The following is a 19,082-nucleotide window of genomic DNA, read 5'->3' as shown; positions in this document are numbered from 1 at the left end:
GATTTTGCTTGGTGATCCTTATTATGGCCCTCAGTTGATTTAAGATGGCTGTTGGAGCATCAGCCCTCCCATCTGTATCACAGTTATTAGAATGAAGCAAGGGTCCAAGGTTTTTGAAGAAATTTTCTTAAGTACACAACCCTTTAATTTATAATTTGTTACCTGGAAATTGGCCACATGACCAGAGCTAACTACAAGGAACTCATCCAGTTATATGCCTAGGTCAATGGGCAGGGTCTCTGGATGATTGCTGATTCTCTATCAGACAGTAGTTCTTTATCGTTATTATTTTTTCATAGTGAAAACTTTTATATTTGGAATTAGCCAGCTGGACTCAGTTTAGATGATCCCAATCTTGTTGGCAACATCCAAAGCATCATAGTCAGGAGCCAGTTGAACGTATGCCTTCTTGTCTCCATCAGGCCTGATGAGAGTATTGACCTTAGTCACGTCAATGTCATTGAGCTTCTTCACAGCCAGACAGTAGTTCTTTATTATTCAGTAACTTACTAAACTAAATGAAAACTGATCTACCTCATACACACCTGGAAGAGAAGGAGCAGAAGGAATGACATAAAAATTCCATTTAGAAAAAAAAAAAAAAAAATTCCATTTAGAACAAGTGTAGAGTAGAAAACACTGGCATCATTAGCCCACCAAAATGATGAAGTCTTGCTGGGCAGGAATAGTGTAGCTCCTTAAACTAGTTGTAGAACAGAGTCCTTGCTTACATTATCTGTCTCTTCTGCTCTCTGGAGAAACTCTCCTGCTATTGACCTCTCTGGTTCCTTGCTTTGTCTTCTTGATGGGGAAAGTGGAGGTAAGTGGTAGTAGTTCTTCTTTCGCCATGAATTTCCACAGCTATTTCTAATGTAAGAAATGAAAAGTGTCAATTTTGGAGTTTGCAAAGATTCTAAAACTCATTTCGTTCCAGCACAGGTTCAAGTATTATTAAAGTTTTAATTAAAATAAAAAGTTGCAGTCCAAGTTTGTAGTTTTCTTTTGGTTTTCAGATCTGGTGGTTTCTAAGCCTGATTCCATCTTGAGACCACTTAAAATAATCAGTTTGGGAACACAACATACTTCATCTAATCTTTGCTGCTAGCTTGCCTTCCATTGTCTGACAGAGAACTATTAATGGAAGGCCTTTTTAAAAGCACTGGAATCAGTGATTTATCTCCTGCTAAGTCTGCTGTTTCAGAGTAGACTACTAAGTGCTTCAGTTTGAGCACAGAGTAGTTGTCTTTATTTTTTTAATCTTGAAAAACCCCAAACCTAATGCATTTAAATTGTTGTTCACTGAGAGGGAACACATCCTTAACATCTCTGCCTGTTGATAAACTGGATCTAGTCTGAGTTCATTAATCCTGAAACTGTGTTGAAATCAGCAGAAAGCAGCAGTGTAGACATCATTCTATTCCTCACCCCCACCCCCCGCCCCACCACATTTTCCTTTAAGGTCATCTAGCTTGTTTTTCAGACAGCTTTCTCTCTGCTTTCCAAGAAAGGACAAGCAGAAATTCGAACAAATGTTTTGGTCAACTGAATGATAAATGGTGTCAGTTTCCCAGCCTATGATATGGAAGGTGTTAATGCAACCAGATTAAGCCTAAGATGAAGTCATTCATGCTAAGCCTCATGTCAGGAAAGCAACATTTCTAGAAAACAAAAGCCTATATCAACCAATCAGTGCTTGACTATTGAGCACAAGTCACTTGACCAGGCTCTAAGATTTCTCTTGGCTCCTTATAAGGGAATTAACCATCTTTAACCAGTCAGCAAATGCTGTCTAATTTCCTTGCTGATTATCACTCTTGTCTATAAAGATATGTCAGCTTGTACACCTCTTCTGATCTACTTTCTGTCTGCTAGATTATATGTGGCCCAGTTCATGAACTGCTGAATAAAGCCAACAATATCTTCCAAGTTTACTAACATGAATTTTGTTCTTTAACAGGGACATATTTAAGGTTCTATTGTTTCAATGTTTCATCTCCATGTAAAAAGTATATATATATTAGGATTGTGCCAGGCTGAAAATAATAGAGACCCAGAAAATAGTTACTTAAAAAAAAGACAAGAATTTATCCTCTTTGATGTTAAAGTAGTCTAGGGCTCATGGCCAAGACCCCAATGCCATCAGGAGCCCTGATGTCTATCTTTATTGTATATCATTCCTGTGAAAATCACTTATGCCTAAGGTCAACTGAAGGCTCAAGGGCGCTGCTCCAATTCTGATCATTATGCTTACATGACAAACCCAAGGCAGGAAATTATTAAAAGGAATTGACAAATTGGGATGCTCCCCCCCTTGTTTGTTCCTCTGACTTGAATTTTCTTGCTTAATAATCTTCCTAGTTGTTCCACCTAACACTTATATACCATTGTTCAAACATAGTCATCTGGCTGACAAAGCTCCAAGAGAGTTAAGGGACAGTTGTCTTTTATTATAGGTGGCAAAGTGTCCATCTGAAAGTTGGGTTTCTTCTACTAGGGAAGAAGAGAATGGTGGTTGAGATAGGCACCTCACAGAGGAAAATGAGAGAGGAAAGGAGATGAGCAGAAGGGGAGAGATTTATTTTGAAACATTCAGCACAGTATAAAGATGTTTTTTTCTTCTCTGGCTAAGTGACTTGAAAATTGTTGTTGGTCTTTTTCTAGGAAATTAGTATTACCATAGTGTGATATCCATAACACACTATAGTAAGGGCAGCCCTTTATTTGATCCAAATCAGGATACTGTAGGATTGAGGAAATACACTAGTCATATGCTGAAATAATGTATACAAACTGCAGTCCTCTAGGGTCAATCAAAGTACCTGGGTATGGTTACATCACTGTTTCCTGCCATTTACTCTCTCAGTTGTCTACTGCTAGGACTACTGCTACTCTGGTAAAAAGAATAGTAATTACTGATATTAGTAGATCAAAGTATTTTAAAATGTGTCTTTCTTGCTGTTTTCAACAAACTGTTGAAAAAATTTTAAAGCAAATTTAATAATTTTTGAAATAAGCTTGCTTAAGCCAAGTGTTAAAATAATTGTTCAAATTCACACTAGTAGGGATAGAGTCAAAATTTCAACCTTGCTATGTCTGATGCCAAGTTTTCCTCCTGCATCACCAGGCCACACTGGAGCATCCTTTTTTTGGATATAAAAATGTCTTTGTGATTCAGTAGTATGCTCCCTCTTCAGAATGTATATGTACAGACATAGATTAGAATATTTCCATTTGATACTAGAGTGGCATATAAGATATCACGGACCTGTTCTGGGGACCACAGTTTACTGAGACATGTAACATTTTCTTGGTCTTATCCAGATTTGGGAATTTTGTGGACTATTTGCTGTTATACTTTTCTTCCATAGCTATACTAGACATAACTAATCAATCTTGACATTTTCTCCCACTTGACTTACTCTTGTAGTCCTTTTCAACACAGCATTTCAAAGCGCCCCTTCAAGAATGGACATAAAGGAAGTGACAGCAAAATGGTGGAAGGAAAATGCCTAGCTCTCATACTCCCAAAGAAATAATGAAAAACAAGTAGAAACTGTCAGAACCAAATTTGTCAGAACTCTGGAAAACAGTCAAAAGATTACAACAGCCAGGTAAATGCTGAGTCAATGAAAAGTTAAATCTAAAATCAGAGGAAAATTTTGTGGTAATTTTGCTTGCCCTTGCTCAACCTCTCCATCAAGGTAGTGGGTAGTGGAGGTCTTGGTTTTAAAGTGCCAGCAACTTGTATTTTCAGGGGAACCCACTGATTCCAGAGGAGACAAAGCTGATCTATATGCTAATTATAGTTTATCTGTTCTAACCTGTCTGGGAGCTACCAGAAGGACTGATGCAAGGCACTTATCTTGTTATTGCTTTATTGGAAGTCAAGGGGTAGGCTTTGCTCAAAAATATTGAAAGCTGAACTAACAATCCCTTATGACTATCACAAAATATTATAGACAAAGCAAACAATAGACCACCTAATACTGAGCAGCAGAAGCAAGGAGAGTTTCCTTGGGAAATTAGATCACTCAAGATAAGAATCAATATTGGGAAATTTAAAAATTTATGCATAGTCCCAGGCCATGATACATGTTTAGAGAATACCTGAGAAAAAAAACCCCAGGTTTTCACTTTGGGCTCATCCATAGACTTGTGCAAGTCTAGCTAAGTGAGGAAGGATAACTCTGTCAAATATTAGCTGAACACAATTTGGAGAGCAGAGATTTTGGCAGCTCTCTATGACAAGAATGATGTCTTAAAGAGAATAGTTGGGGTCACTGGACTGGTAAATAACTGTAGCATTCAATAACTGAAAAGTTAGCAGACCCTGGGAAAGGAGACAAAGATTTCCAGAATTACTATATTTTGAGATTTAAGTACTCAGTTTTCAACAACAGAAAAAAAAAAAATTGCAAGTTTTACAAAAAACAGAAAGTGGGAAGTAAGACTCATTAAAAGGAACAAAGCAATTTTGCAGAAACTCATTCCCACAGAACCTATCTCTAAAAAATATATGTAAAATAAATGTTTTAATATTCAAATGACTAAATAAAAACATGGATAAATAACTAAAAGAAATCAAGAAAATGACATATGAAATTCTAAATTTCAGAAATTCTCAAGCTGAAATGCACAATAACTGAAATAAAAAAAAAATGCTGGAGGGATTAACATCAAATATGAGCAGGTAGAAGAAAGAAGTAGTGAACTTGTAGATAAGACAACTGAAATGACTGTCAGGAGTAGGAAGAAAAAGGGATAAAGAAAAGTAAACAGAATCTGAGAGACATGTGGGAGACCATCAAGAGGACCAACATGCTCATGTGGGAATTAATACCAGAAGGAGAAGAAGATGACACAAATAAAGGGGCAGACACTGCATTTGAAGAAATAATGGCTGAACAGGCCTACAGATTGATGAAAGACAAGAATCTACACATCCAAGAATCTCAATGAACCCTGAACAGGGTAAACTCAGAGACTCACATGGAAATACATTATAATCAGACTTTTGAAAACCAAAGACAAATAAAGAATCTTGAAAATAGCAAGAGATGTGACTGACTAGATTTAAAGAATCCTCAATAAGGTATCTATTTTAATCACAGTGGAATAAATCTCAGTAACAAAATAAAAATTGGAAAGTCCACAAATATGTGTGAACAAATGATATACACTTAAATAACAACAGATCCAAGGATAAATTACAAAGGAAATGAGAAACTATTTAGAAACGAAAAACAACAACAACTAACCATACAAAACAATAGGATGAAACAAATGTACACTCAGTTGAGAATTTATTACTAGGAATGCCTATATTAAAATAAAAAACCTAGTTGTATGATCTTAAGGAAGAATGAAATGAAGAACAAACTATATCCAAAGCTAGCAGACAGGAGGAATAAAATTTAGAGTGGAGATAAATAAAATAGACAATAGAAAAGTAGTAGATTCAATAAAACCAGAAGTTGATTCCTTGAAAAGGTCAACAAAATTAAAAAATCTTCAGCTAGACTGAATATGAAATAGAGAGAGAAGCCACAGATAAACAAAATGAGAAATGAAAGTGAAAATGTTACTACTGACCTTACAGAAATGAAAAAGACTATTAAGACAACATTAAGAATAATTATATGCCAAGAACTAAATAACTAGATAAAATATACAGACTCTTAGAAACACACAAACTACCTAAATGACTCAAGGTGAAAAGGAACAAACTAGATGTTTAAAAATAGACCGAAATGGAAATGTTCAATTGATTTTCAAATAAATTGTCAAGCTAATTCAAAGATGAAAGGACAGTACTTTAATTATGTAGTGGTGTAAAAAGTATATATTCACTTAAAAATTAAGTCCTTAATTCACAACACACACACACATTTAAAATTGATTACAGAACTAAACATAACAATTAAAACTAAAAATTTTTTAGAAAAAAATACAGGAGTAAATATACAGAGTCTGACAGTGAAAGTGAAAGTCGCTCAGTCATGTCTAACTCTTTGTGACCCCATGATCTATACAGTTTATGAAATTCTCCAGGCCAGAATACTGGAGTGGGTAGCCGTTCCCTTCTCCAGGGGATCTTCCCAACTCAGGGATTGAACCCAGGTCTCCCACATTGCAGGTGGATTCTTTATCAGCTGAGCTACCTGGGAAGCCCAAGAATACTGTTGTGGGTAACCTATCCCTTCTCCAGGGGATATTCCTGACCCAGGGATTGAACTGGGCCTCCTGCATTGCAGGTGGATTTACCATCTGAGCTACCAGGGAACATTAAGTTTGTTTTTGAAACCTAACATTTAATATTTTTACCCACTGGAACTCAAATATAAACTTGTCAGTATTAAGCTGGATTTAGAGCTGAAGAAAAAGGGAAAACTGGAGTTAAAAAGAATTTAATCAGTAATTTCAGAAAGTGATACATATTAAGTTATATATGGAATAACTATAATATGAGATATATCTATGTTAAATATTCATCCAAATGTAAGATGAATTCAGAAATGACAAAATGATAAAATATTTATTATGAGTGTGAGAAAATAGAGCAAAACCACATGCTTACCTCAAACTCAAAATTTAATTTCTTGCAAACCTCCTGGTGAGAGAATTCTTGGTCAACAAAATGAAACTTTCGAAGAATGGGAAAAGGCAAATTTGTCATGAAGTTACTGAAGGTGAAGCTCCAGGGCTCCAGGTGGGCAAAGATACTTAGTATGGTATTGCAAACAGCCCTAGCATTTGTTTACGTCAGGGGTCCCCAACATGGACCAGATCCTGATCTGTTAGGAACCAGGTTGCACAGCAGGAGGTGAGTGGTGGGCTACTGAATGAAGCTTCATTTGTATGTACAGCCATTCCCCGTAAGTCACATTACCACCTAAGCTCTGCTTCAGATCAGCCGCAGCATTAGAGTCTTATAGAAGCGTGAATCCTATTGTGAATTGCATACATGAGGGATCTAGTTTGCACGCCCCTTATAAGAATCATCCCCAAACCACCGCCACTCTCATCCATGGGAAAATTGTCTTCCAGGAAACAGGTTGCTGTTGCCGAAATGGCTGGGGATTGCTGATTTAGGTGGCCACCTGATTAAGAGGAGTCCCAATACGATTTACAATTTAGGCCTACAGTTCTCAGAAATAGGCATAAGGAGCCTTAGGAAACAAATGAGCATATAAGGGAGTTGCAAGTACTTTAAGTTTCTTTTGCTTTTGGAAAACATTCCACAGTGTCCCTCCTCTGCAGTCTCAACAAAATGTTTGTAAATTGGTTTTGCTTTGTTTCAGAGTGTGTGCGTTTTAAAGTCATTATTTTCATTTTCCCTTGTCTAGTCCTAAAACCAAACATTCAATGCCTTCTTGATTTTATGGCCTGGTTTTGTTGACTCTTGTCTCTGGGGTCCCACTGTGATCCTGAAAATGCCGAGTGACTTGGATTCTAGGGATGGAAAAAGCTTTGTTTAAGCTTTATTTAACCTACTCAGCTCACCAGAGTTGGATAGGCATTTCTCAAATACTCTTCTCAATAAACTCAATAAAAAGGGTTATATAGCCCTTGAGCAATTAATGGCAACTTTATGCCAGCCTGCATAAGAATCCAATAGAGAATTGTAATATGGCTCTGTCAGGACCTTTTTACACACGCCTCAACCTGCTGCAGTCTGAACAAATGTAGGAGAATAGTTCTGAGGCTTCAATTTATTTTGGTTTAGCTTCCTTTTTGTTTTATGAGCCATAGTTGCAAAAATCACTCTTCCATCTAACATAATTTTGTTGTCTGTTCCCTAATTTAATACTTTTCCTTTTGTTGTTTCTAATAGATTTAGTTTACAATTTTTTTGTGCAATATGGAAATAATTTGAGATGTTCCTTGCCCTTCATAAAAACACACTTTGTCTCTTTTATTTTTTTGTCATTGAAGAATCTGAATTCACGTATTACATAAGACATTGACTGGCAAGGTTTGATCTTAATAAGCATAGATTAACAATTGGATGGTATTAAATTTCAGTTAGAACATTTGAGATGTGCTATAAAGAATGGCAGCACAGTATTCCCTGGAAGTGCCTCAGTGAGGGATAGCATAATAACCAGAAATTCCAAAGCCTGGTTCCCTCACATGGGTAAGTTTTAAGAGATCTTGCTATCCAAAGGTTTCTGGCCTATGTTCTGAAACAAGTTCTTTAAAATGTATATCAGAAAATGTTCAGATTTGGGGTGTGGGAGTAATGGAGAGACTTTGAAAATGAGAGATTTCATCTACAGTGAGAAGAAAAACATGTTATTTTAAGTGATATTTACAGAACTTTTGATGAGTGGATAATTCTCTCCTTATGAACTTATTCAAATAGTTGTGTTTGATTATGAATATGAACTTTAATGAGCTAAAGCTGGGAAAAGATATCACTTCTGCAGAAAAATTAAAAGGAGTTTCTTTTATAAGGACAGGAGGGAAAAGAGGAGAATGAAGGAAAAATGAGGGAACTGGTGGGAAAATATGGGTGAAATGTCAGTGAGAAATTTTTAGAAGGGGAGAGACTAAAGGACTTTTCAAAAGTATTCCTGATGCATATAATTTGCTTCATTATTTCATAGTAATGCAATTTATCATCTAAAATATTCAGTAAAGATTGTGTGAGTGATATTTCAAGTAATTAAGGACAACAGGCCATTTTTATAACTGAGTCAACATGGTAATGAAGAAAAGAATGTATTTCCTAAAGGCAAAATGGAAACCAGCTCAAATTCAGCAAAACTAAAAAAATAGAGCAAGAGGTAAAATAGAAAGTCACCAACAACTTGGAAGGAAGGTGATACCAGAAAACAGGACAGACAGAGAATAATCAATTTTATTTAAATATTAAAAAAGAAAATAATACAATTAATTAAAACCTTTGTGTACCATTCGTTAGTCAAGATAATGTAGGCTAGTTGTTTTAACAAATGACTGCACTTTTAGTTGGTCGATACCATTAAAAGTCTGTTTTTTTATTTTTGTTTTTTACTTTCACCATAGTTCATTGTGGATTGGGAGGCTCTTTCAGGTGTCTCTTCTCCAATCAGGGACTTGAGGATCCTTCCATTAGGTGTTTCAGCCATCTCCGCATCTTGGACTTTTAGCCATGTGAATGGAACATGGAGAGGTTCGAGTATTACATGGGACATACTATGAATAGGTCTAGGAGGGAACACATCAATACTACTTACATTCCATTGGCCAGAACCCCATCATCTGATGCTAAAGTAACTGTGAGGCTGGGAAACTTTATCTTTTCCAGGGTGGCCTTAGTGTGCTTCTGATCAGTCTCTGCTACAATTACATTTACTTCTATTTCTATATTCAGCTGAAGTTTAAAAAAGTGGGGAGGTTGAGCTTGGGAATAAAACAAATTAAAAACTCATCTTGTTAACAATTTCAAAATCATACCTTATGTTTTCTCTTTCTGAATTCCAGATTGGAATCAATAGAGCTTAAGGCTGAAGTTTTAGTTGATTACTAGAAAAACCTATTTTGGCATTTAAATACAAATATCAATTCACTTTTAAAAACATATATTTTAAAACCCAGTTATAAAAATGTGAATGGTTGGCATTTTGCATACTTTTATTGAGGATAGATAGATTAGATAGATAGATTAAGAGGATAGATATTTAATGTTTGCAGACCTATTGCCTGTGCTTCAACTATGCAACTCTGCCATTGTCTCCCCCCACAAAGTATCTATAGTTCAAAACAAATAGGGTCAATAAAATTTTATTTACAAAAACAGGCATCTAGTCCAAGGATCATAGTTCATCAGCCTCTGTTGTAAATAATTTCTGACCTAAAGGGAAAAGTACAGAAATATTTTTGTGTGTATGTGTGTGTGTATATATATATACACACATATATATAGTAAGTTTCATACAAATCAAATTCCTATAAATATATGCTTTTAAAAAACTGTTGAAAGTTGTATGACCTCTTTTCTAAGTGATAATTCCTTTATTTAGTAAATAATTTACCCACTGACTTCTGGCTTATATGTATCTTATATTACATATATTTGCTATTACTTGAACTATTCTTTAATGGTACTTATGCTTGAATTTCAGGATTTGAAATAGCTCAACTGGAATTCCATCACATCCACTAGCTTTGTTCGTAGTGATGCTTTCTAAGGCCCACTTGACTTCACATTCCAGGATATCTGGCTCTAGGTGAGTGATCACACCATTGTAATTATCTGGGTCATGAAGATCTTTTTTGTACAGTTTTTCTGTGTATCCTTGCCACCTCTTCTTATTATCTCCTGCTTCTGTTAGGTCCCTACCATTTCTGTCCTTTATCGAACCCATCTTTGCCTGAAATGTTCCCTTGATATCTCTGATTTTCTTGAAGAGATCTCTAGTCTTTCCCATTCTGTTATTTTCCTCTATTTCTTTGCATTGATCACTGATGAAGGCTTTCTCATCTCTCCTGGCTATTCTTTGGAACTCTGCATTCAAATGGGAATAACTTTCCTTTTCTCCTTTGCTTTTCCCTTCTCTTCGTTTCACAGCTATTTGTAAGGCTTCCTCAGACAACCATTTGCCTTTTCGCATTTTTTTTCCATGGGGATGGTCTTGATCCCTGTCTCCTGTACAATGTCATGAACCTCCATCCATAGCTCATCAGGCTCTCTGTCTATCAGATCTAATCCCTTAAATCTATTTCTCACTTCCACTGTATAGTCATAAGGGATTTGATTTAGGTCATACCTGAATGGTCTAGTGGTTTTCCCTACTTTCTTCAGTTTAAGTCTGAATTTGGCAATAAGGAATTCATGATCTGAGCCACAGTCAGCTCCTGGTCTTGTTTTTGCTGACTGTAGAGAGCTTCTCCATCTTTGGCTGCAAAGAATATAATCAATCTGATTTTGGTGTTGACCATCTGGTGATGTACATGTGTAGAGTCTTCTCTTGTGTTGTTGGAAGAGGGTGTTTGCTATGACCAGTGTGTTCTCTTGGCAAAACTCTATTAGCCTTTGCCCTGCTTCATTCCGTACTCCAAGGCCAAATTTGCCTGTTACTCCAGGTGTTTCTTGACTTCCTACTTTTGCATTCCAGTCCCCTATAATGAAAAGGACATCTATTTTGGGGGTTAGTTCTAAAAGGTCTTGTAGGTCTTCATAGAACTGTTCAACTTCAGCTTCTTCAGCATTACTGGTTGGGGCATAGGCTTGGATTACCGTGATATTGAATGGTTTGCCTTGGAAACAGAGATCATTCTGTCGTTTTTGAGATTGCATCCAAGTACTGCATTTCGGACTCTTTTGTTGACCATGATGGCTACTCCATTTCTTCTAAGGGAAGGGATTCCTGACCACAGTAGTAGATATAATGGTCATCTGAGTTAAATTCACCCATTCCAGTCCACTTTAGTTCACTGATTCCTAGAATGTCGACATTCACTCTTGCCATCTCCTGTTTGACCACTTCCAATTTGCCTTGATTCATGGACCTAACATTCCAGGTTCCTATGCAATATTTCTCTTTATAGCATCGGACCTTGCTTCTATCACCAGTCCCATCCATAACTGGGTATTGGTTTTGCTTTGGCTCCATCCCTTCATTCTTTCTGGAGTTATTTCTCCACTGATCTCCAGTAACATATTGGGCACCTACCGACCTAGGGAGTTCCTCTTTCAGTATCCTATCATTTTGCCTTCTCATACTGTTCATGGGGTTCCCAAGGCAAGAATACTGAAGTGGTTTGCCATTCCCTTCTCCAGTGGACCACATTTTCTCAGACTGCTCCACCATGACCCGACCGTCTTGGGTGGCCCCACATGGCATGGCTTAGTTCATTGAGTTAGATACGACTGCGGTCCTGTGATCAGATTGGCTAGTTTTCTGTGATTATAGTTTTAGTGTGTCTGCCCTCTGATGCCCTCTTGCAACACCTACCCTCTTAGTTGGGTTTCTCTTACCTCGGAAGTGGGGTATCTCTTCACGGCTGCTTCAGCAAAGCACAGCCACTTCTCCTTACCTTGGACGAGGTGTATCTTTCTCATGGCCGCCCGTCCTGACCTTGAATGTGGAGTATCTCCTCTAGGCCCTCCTGCGCCCACGCAGCCACCACTCCTTCGATGTGGGGTTGCTCCTCTCGGCCGCCGCTCCTGAACTCAGGCTTGTGGTATCTCTTCTCCGCCACTGCCCCTGACCTCGGACGTGGGGAAGCTCCTCTCGGCCTCCGCCCCTGCGCTGTCGCAACCTGGCGCTCTCGGTGGCCACCCCTGACCTTGGGCAAGGGGTAGCTCCTCACGCCCCGCTTCTGCACGGTCAGTTGCAGGCGGCGCGCTTCTGCTGCGCAGAAGGACTGGAAAAGGTCAGTTTTCATTTGAATCCCTAAGAAAGGCAATCCCTGAGAATGCACTCATCTCACACGCTAGTAAAATAATGCTCAAAATCCTCCAAGCCAGGCTTCAGCAATACCTGAACCAAGAACTTCCAGATGTTCAAGCTGGTTTTAGAAAAGGCAGAGGAACCAGAGATCAAATTGCCAACATTCGCTGGATCATCGAAAAAGCAAGAGAGCTCCAGAAAAAACGTATATTTCTGCTTTATTGACTATGCCAAAGCCTTTGACTGTGTGGATCACAGTAAACTGTGGAAAATTCTGAAAGAGATGGGCATACCAGACCGCTTGACCTGCCTCTTGAGAAATCTATATGCAGGTCAGAAAGCAACAGTTAGAACTGGTCATGGAACAGCAGACTGGTTCCAAATAGGAAAAGGACTATGTCAAGGCTGTATATTGTCACCCTGCTTATTTAACTTATATGCAGAGTACATCATGAGAAAGGCTGGGCTGGAGGAAGCACAAGCTGGAATCAAGATTGCCAGGAGAAATATCAATAACCTCAGATATACAGATGACACCACCCTTATGGCAGAGAGTGAAGAGGAACTAAAAAGCCTCTTGATGAAAGTGAAAGAGGAGAGAGAAAAAGTTGGCTTAAAGCTTAACATTCAGAAAACTAAGATCATGGCATCTGGTCCCATCACCTCATAGGAAATAGATGGGGAAACAGTGTCAAACTTCATATTTTGGGGCTCCAAAATCACTGTGGATGGTGACTGCAGCCATGAAATTAAAAGACGCTTACTCCTTGGAAGGAAAGTTATGACCAACCTAGATAGCATATTAAAAAGCAGAGACATTACTTTGCCAACAAAGATCCAGCTGGTCAAGACTATGGTTTTTCCAGTGGTCATGTATGGATGTGAGAGTTAGACTGTGAAGAAAGCTGAGCGCTGAAAAATGGATGCTTTTGAACTGTGGTGTTGGAGAAGACTCTTGAGAGTCTCTTGGACTTCAAGGAGACCCAACCAGTCCATCCTGAAGGAGATAAGTCCTCCATGTTCATTGGAAGGACTAATGCTAAAGCTGAAACTCCAATACTTTGGCTACCTGATGTGAAGAGTTGACTCATTATAAAAGACCCTGATGCTGGTAGGGATTGGGGGCAGGAGGAGAAGGGACGACAGAGGATGAGACGGCTGGATGGCATCTCCGACTCAATGCGCATGAGTTTGAGTAAACTCCGGGAGTTGGTGATGGACAGGGAGGCCTGGCGTGCTGCGATTCATGGGGTCGCAAAGAGTCAGACACGACTGAGCAACTGAACTGACTGACTGACTGACTGACTGACTGATGCTTGAATTATTTGTTAAAGCCATAAATTTTTAAAAATAAATCTGATTTAAAATAACTCTGCTTTCTCAGTATATAGACTAATTTATATTACAGTCAGGTACACCCATATAAGGGTTTCTCAGGTGTCATTAGTGGTAAAGAATCCACCTACCAATGTGATGCAAGAGTCACAGTTTTGATATCCGGGTTGGGAAGATCCCCTGGAGCAGGAAATGGCAACTCACTCCAGTATTCCTGCCTGGAAAATTCCATGGACTGAGGAGCCTGGCAGGCTACAGTCCACGGGCTTGCAAAGAGTCAGACATGACTGAGAGACAGCACACACAGACACACCTATATAACAAATTCAAGGTTGTTTTTTTTTTTTTTTTTTTTTCAGTGAAAGCAATATATATTTTGAAGAACCACTAGAAGGCAGGCATGAATGTTTCTCTAGTATGGGCAAACATTTGGAAAGCAGAACTGCTCTGAATACCATTGGAGCCACTTGTAAGACAAAAAATAAATGGGACACTATTGCCATGTTGAAGCTGGCCCAAATTTCAATCATTTAAATAGGCTTCAGTGGAAGTTAAGGCAAGACGTGAGAAGTTCCATGATCAGGGGGCCATAGTTTCTTCTTTGTTCACTTCCTTTCAGACCAGCTGACTTTAGATTAGGCTTATCTCTTCTATAGTACCTAAAAGGAAAGTGCAAGAAATAGACAACACATTCTGGTATTCTGAGTTTTCTTACTATTTCTCATAGCACTGAATAGTCACAGGTGACACATGCACATGTGTCTGTGCATGCTAAGTTGCCTCGGTCATGTCAGGCTCTTTGTGACCCTATGGACTGTAGTCCACCAGGTTCCTCTGTCCGCAGAGTTCTCCAGACAAGAATATTGCAGTGGGTTGCCATGCTCTACTCCAGGGGATCTTTCCAACCCAGGGATTGAACTCACATCTCTTATGTCCATCTGCATTGACAGGCAGGTTCTTTACCACTAGTGTCACTTGGGAAGCCCATGACTTACTATTCCAAAATATGTCAACAAGGCTATTTAACCAAGGCTCCTTACCTGCTTCATAAGGATCACCAGCTTTCCAGCCTGGAATACTTAAGTTCTCAATTCTATATCCTTTACTCTGCCAATTTCTTATTTTAGAATATTTTAATTGTCTCAACCTACATTCCACTTACAAATTATTCCCACTTAGTATGCTTTTGATTTCAAGTAACAGAAAACTTATCTCAAATGGCTTAAAGGATGGACAGTCATCTCTCACATAACAAGCATTCCAGAGAGAGGTGATATCAAGGTGGTTACAGGTCTGAGTTAGCTTCTCTGAAAATAACTTCTTTTTCTTCTTAAGGTACTTGAATGCCATTTTTATTAGAAGGAAAATCTTCTTTAGAAGCTACTCAGGTTATTCTCTGTGAAATTTCAGTGGCAACTATTGAGCCATTACCCCATCCTTAGATGAAAAGTGGGAGGCAAGGGCAATGGATACTTAGCACTTTCAATTTCTAAATGAAAAGGTAAGATCTAGCAGCGAAGAAGAAAAGTTGAGCTGTGAATTGTTATGGATCAAATATATAACAAAGTCTGTCACAACTCTAAAGTGAATAGCCATAAAGTAGTATTTTGGTTTCTGGTAGGAATCTATGAGCAGATAAAATTTAAGCCAACAACTGTCTCAAATCTTTTATGCTGCCTGTGGCTAAGTGCCAATAAAAAATCCTTATCATGTGTTATCTAAGGAACAGAACACCATCTTTGAGGCATTCCCCCCAGTTTAGTGCTTATCTCCCTGTCCATGGTGGTGGCAAAATACACTCCTGCACAACAGGATTCATAGCATTGGCTCTTTTGGATTTATTGATTTATTAATCATGATTTTAGGAAAATAGTTAAGAATGTTTGCCCAGAAGAAACCTGCTCAAATTGGATTGTAAGAAACCATGGTTTGGGTCAACGTAAAAATCTGTCACTCTTGGATTCTTTTGCTGGTAAATCCATCCCACCTCTAGGCAATCCCCAGTTGTGTGTAGACCTGATAGAAGACAGTGGCCGCCCTCAATCTGAAATCTCAAAGAGTCGTATCTTCCCTTTCTCTATCTTGGTCCATCACGGATCAGTTAGGTGATTTTGGCTCAGTCTGTTAAACTTTATTTCACATGAATTTGAATCTTTAGTGAGTGACGCAGGAATATGGGGATGGTGAGATATCATATTTCTTACAACATCTTCTTTGAAACCAGTGGGATTTAACTGCATTTGCTGTGGTTCCTATTTCCAACCACTTTTTCTTACTCATTTTCTCAACCTTATTGTCCAGTCTTTTGTTAATTTTGTGAGTGTTAAATTATATTTTCAATAAATTAAGATCCATTATAATCTTGTTTAAGTTACTGGAGGATTTCTATGCCCCCTGAACTGGGGAGAATGTTGGTACCCAGCACCAGCCCCTGTGCTTCAGCTTTATGAGGTTTCTAATATCTTGATCTAATGTGCATGCCTGAAGCTTCAGTAATGCCCATGGCTTAGACTTGTGTATGCTTTTTGTCTGGCTGAGTTTATTTCCCCCACTTGTAGGTAAAGATGGGTAAGAAAAATGAAGCAAGAGAAATTGAATAGGGGTTTGAGTAAAAGGTTTTTTTGGGGGTAAATCATGTGAGATTTTGCTGTCTTTAACTTAATGGGCTGGTAGCTCTCCAAATATTCCTTCTAATAATTTCTAATAAAGTTTTAGTGATTGAGTTGCTCAAATTCATCAGAGACTGAACATAAACCACCCTTTAAAATCTAACTGCTGTCTACCACTCTCTCCTAGAGTAGGAGTTCTCAGAGTCTGGTTGAACATGTGCATTAGGGCAACGTATTTAAGAGCTTAAAAGGGCATTTGAGGTCACACTATGTGGGGCCTCCCTCCTTAACTTCTAGCCTAAAGGACAAATTTCCTGCCTCATTCTCTGACTATACTGGCATCTTATAAATAATGTGGCCCAGAGTATCAGTTTAACCCACCCAGTACTCTTGCCTAGAAAATTCCATGGATGGAGGAGCCTGGTGGGCTACAGTTCACGGGGTCGCAAAGAGTCGGACACGACTGAACGACTTTTCACTTTCACTTCACCCTCACCGGAGAGGGATAATCACCATGACTAGGCTTTTCTTCGTTTTCCATATTTAACAAGTAATTCATAATGTGTTAAATAAATATGATTAATATTTTCTTGGCACTGTTAAATATACAAAGTTCAGAACATTACTATATATGATTCTTGTAGGAGTTTGGAAGGTAGTGGATGAGGTAGTATATTATTTCCGTTTTAGAAAAGATAATATTTCGGAGCACTTAAGTGATTTCCCAAGATTGCGGAAACAATAAGTAGATCTTCTGGAACCCCAATGAAAAGTATGAAAAGGCAAAAAAGATATGACATTAGAAGACGAATCCTCCAGTTCAGTAGGTGTCTAATATGCCCCTGGGAAAGAACAGAGAAATAGCTCCAGAAAGAATGAAAAAATTGGACCAAATTGAAAATGCCACTCAGTTGTAGATGTGTCTATTGGTGAAAGTAAGTCCAATACTACAAAGAACAATATTTCATAGGAACCTTGAATGTTAGGTCCATGAATCAAGGTAAATTGAGTGTGGTCAGGCAGGAAATGGCAAGGGTGAACACTGACATTTTAGGAATCAGTGAACTAAAATGGATGGGAATGGGTGAATTTAATTCAAATGACCATTATATCCACTACTGTGGGCAAGAATCCCTTAGAAGAAATGGAGTAGTCCTCATAGTCAACAGGAATTCAAAATGCAGTGCTTGAGTGCAATCTCAAAAATGACAGAATGATCTCGGTTCATTTCCAAGGCAAACCATTCAATATCAGAGTAATCCAAGTCTATGCTCCAACCACTAATGTTGAAGAAGCTGAAGTTGGATGGTTCTATGAAGATGTTCTAGAACTAACACCAAAAAAAGTCTTTTTCATCATAGGAGATTGGAATGCAAAATTAAGAAGTCAAGAAACACCTGGAGTAACAAGCAAGTTTGGCCTTGGAGTACAAAGGAGGCAGGGCAAAGGCTAATAGAGTTTTGTCAAGAGAACACACTGGTTGTAGCAAACTCCCTCTTCCAACAGCACAAGAGATGACTCTACACATGGACATCACCAGATGGCTAGTACTAAAATCAGACTGATTGTATTCTTTGCAAAGATGGAGACACTATACAGCCAACATAAGCAAGACCGGGAGCTGACTGTGGCTCAAATCATGAACTCCTTTCTGCAAAATTCAGACTTAAATTGAAGAAAGTAGGGAAAACCACTAGATAAGGTAAGACCTAAATCAAATCCCTTATGATTATACAGTGGAGGTGATGAACAGATTGAAGGGATTAGGCCTGATATATAACATGCCTGAAGAACTATGGACAGAGGTTCATAACATTGTACCGGAGGCAGTGGCCAAAATCACTCTAGACAAAAAGAAAAATAAAAAGGCAAACTGGTCATCTGAGGAGGCCTTAAAAATAGCTGAGAAAAGAAGAGAAGCAAAAGGCAAAAGAGAAGTGAAAGATATACCCAATTGAATGTAGAGTTCTAGAGAACTGCAAGGAGAGACAGGAAAGCATTCTTAAGTGAACAATGCAAAAAAAAAAAAAAAAAAATAGAGGAAAGCAATAGAATGGGAGACTAGAGATCTCTTTAAGAAAATTGGAGATATTAAGGGAACTTTTCCTGCAAAGAAGGGACACAATAAAGCACAGAAATGGCAAGGACCTAACAGAAGCAGATAAGATTAGGAAGAGATGGCAAGAATACATAGAAGAGTTATATAAAAAGGTCTTAATGACTCAGATAACCACAATAGTGAGAGAGTCAATTTCTAGGCTAGTTGATAAGAAGTTTGGCGGTCCCCAAAGATAGAGGGATCTGAGGTTCTCAAGGAGGAAATAGGGATCTGGAATTCTCAAGGAGGAGGAAAGAATAAACCTTTTTTCCCTCTACATTCCTTAGTCTTAGTCACATAAAAGATTTTTATCTTTAAGCCTAGAACTGATGATTACACAACAAACAACTCAGTTTAAACTCTGTACTAAGATTATATAACAACAATGTATACTGTTTGAGGACAGTTTCTCCTTTCTGAAAACCTTCTGGCTAATCCTGTTATTTTAAGATGTAAATATGGGAGTGGGAACAGTAATATCTTTACAACCTCCCGACATTATTTTGATTCATTGTAATAACTAATTAAAAAGTATATAACTCCATTGCTAACACTAGCCAATGGGGCAATCTTTCTGCCCCCTTCTGATGTCTCTGTCAGAAGCTTTCTCTATCTTTTTTATACTTTAATAAAACTTTATTACACAAAAGCTCTGAGTGA

Source organism: Cervus elaphus, chromosome 30, assembly GCF_910594005.1.
Source record: "Cervus elaphus chromosome 30, mCerEla1.1, whole genome shotgun sequence".
In the NCBI taxonomy this organism is placed as follows: Eukaryota; Metazoa; Chordata; class Mammalia; order Artiodactyla; family Cervidae; genus Cervus; species Cervus elaphus.
The sequence above is the reverse complement of the archived record's forward strand: the minus strand, read 5'-3'. Positions refer to the sequence as shown.